The sequence below is a fragment of the Arachis hypogaea genome, chromosome 9, assembly GCF_003086295.3.
Source record: "Arachis hypogaea cultivar Tifrunner chromosome 9, arahy.Tifrunner.gnm2.J5K5, whole genome shotgun sequence".
NCBI lineage: Eukaryota > Viridiplantae > Streptophyta > Magnoliopsida > Fabales > Fabaceae > Arachis > Arachis hypogaea.
Window position 1 is genome coordinate 50,685,924 of NC_092044.1, and position 2,291 is coordinate 50,688,214.

At 29.5% G+C, this 2,291-nt stretch overlaps 1 non-coding gene across 1 annotated transcript; it reads left to right on the forward strand.

The window, feature by feature from the left end:
• Positions 1–263: 263 nt before the first annotated feature.
• On the forward strand, positions 264–367 carry LOC112713618 (small nucleolar RNA R71). Its single transcript, XR_003158589.1, has one exon. It is a non-coding gene; the product is annotated as a small nucleolar RNA R71 (small nucleolar RNA).
• Positions 368–2,291: the final 1,924 nt, after the last annotated feature.

The window sequence follows — 2,291 nt, forward strand, 5'->3', positions numbered from 1 at the left end:
GAGTCAACATTTTGTTCTGAGCCAATATGGCATTCCGAGCATCAATTTCAAGAACTCCCTTCCTCTGAGGCGTCCCATTACTCACAGGATTCCTTTCAGAGGTGTACATGAACTGGTTATTTGCAACCATTTCAATAAGTTCCTGAACTTCTGCAGGCATTTTCTTCAGGTGAATAGATCCACCTACAGAATGGTTCAATGACATCTTAGACAATTCAGATAGATCATCATAGAATATATCCAGGATGGTCCATTCTGAGAGCATGTCAGAAGGACACTTTTTGGTCAGTTGCTTGTATCTTTCCCAAGCTTCATAGAGGGATTCACCTTTTTTCTGCCTGAAGGTTTAAACATCCACTCTAAGCTTGCTCAGCTTTTGAGGAGGAAAGAACTTGACTAAGAAAGCCGTGACCAGCTTATCCCAAGAGTTCAGGCTATCTCTAGGTTGAGAGTCTAACCATATTCTAGCTTTGTCTCTTACAGCAAAAGGAAAAAACGTAAGCTTATAGACCTCGGTATCAACTCCATTGGTCTTAACAGTATCACAGATCTGCAAGAATTCAGTTAAGAACTGAAAAGGATATTCTGATGGAAGTCCATGAAACTTACAATTCTATTACATCAGAGAAACTAATTGAGGCTTTAGCTCAAAGTTGTTTGCTCCAATGGCAGGGATTGAGATGCTTCTTTCATGGAAGTTGGAATTTGGTGCAGTAAAGTTACCAAGCATCTTCCTTGCACCTCCACCATTGTTATTGGGTTCGGCCATCTCTACTTTTTTTCAAAAAATTCAGTAAAGTCCTCTTCAAAGTGTTGTGTTTTAGCTTCTCTTAGCTTCCTCTTCAAAGTCCTTTCAGGTTCCAGATCAGCTTCAATAAGAATGTTCTTATCCTTGCTCCTACTCATGTAAAAAAAAAGAGAACAGAAAAGAAGAGGAATCCTCTATGTCACAGTATAGAGATTCCTTTATGTGAGTAGAAGAAGATAAGAATAGAAGAAGGAGAAGAGAAGAATTCGAACACAGAGAGGAAGAGAGGGTTCGAATTATAAAATGAAAAGAATAGTGTTAGTGATTAAATAAATAAATAGAAGAAGATGAGAGAGAGAGTTTTCGAAAATAATTAAAAAGAAAAGGAAAATATTTTGTTTTTATTTTAATTATTAGTTAAAATTCGAAAATTAGGAGAAGAAATGAAATTAAAATTAAAATTTAAAATAATTAGTTAATTAAAAAGAATTTTGAAAAAGGGTGAGGAATTCTCGAAAATTAGAGAGAGAAAAAGTGGTTAGGTGGTTTTGAAAAAGATAAGAAATTGTAAAACAAATAAAAAGTCAATTAGTTAGTTGAAAAAGATTTGAAAATCAATTTTGAAAATCTTTTTAAACAAATACTGCATTTATTTGTATTTGTTTGTCTATTTGTTGGTACTTGTGTAATTAAAATGTGTATAATTTTTGTTTGACTGTTTGATTGTTTGTAATTGTGATTATTGATTCGAAATTATAGTGAAGTGTTGTAGTTTTAAAAGATTGACTGAATGGTAAATTTTAAAAGGAATAGAAAATGAGGATATGTCCCATGATTGAAATTAAGAAAAATAACCGACAGAAAAATTGAATTGGTTAATTTTGTGAAAAGAATACTTTAGAGAAAAGGATAGTATTGAGGAGAGAGTTTGGAAAAATTTGAAAGATAAAGAAGTTTCCAAAAAAAAAAAATTTATAAGACAAGTAATGATCTTTGTCATAAAACAAAATTTTTTTATATATCTTTTTTTGACAATTTTAAAACTTCTCTATTAAGATCTTCATGTTAAGTTCTCACCTTTCTAATCCTATAATTTTAGGAAATAGATGAACAAGTCTATGAAAAATTTACTAAGTATTTAGACGTGCATTAGTTTATTTGTAAAGCAAATTTATTTTATTATTTTAGATGTTTTTCCTCGTCTTTGTTATCATTATTTATATTTTGTAAAAAAAATAGAAATTATGATTTTATAATATATGTTTGTATGGTATTTGTATAAATTATTCTTGTAAATATAAAAGTGTAATGATTTGTATGTATGTATATACGTATAAAAAAAATATTACCAATTTTTTTAAAAATCAAGTCACTAAAACTTTTTAAGTAAAAATTTTACTTATTATAATTATATATAATTAAATGTTTCTCACTATGAAAATGATACAATAAAAATATAACATTCTAGTAATAAGAATGTTATACTTAATACCTAGCTTCAACACCTAATACTTAAAGAAAAGAACACCCTTTAGCACAATAT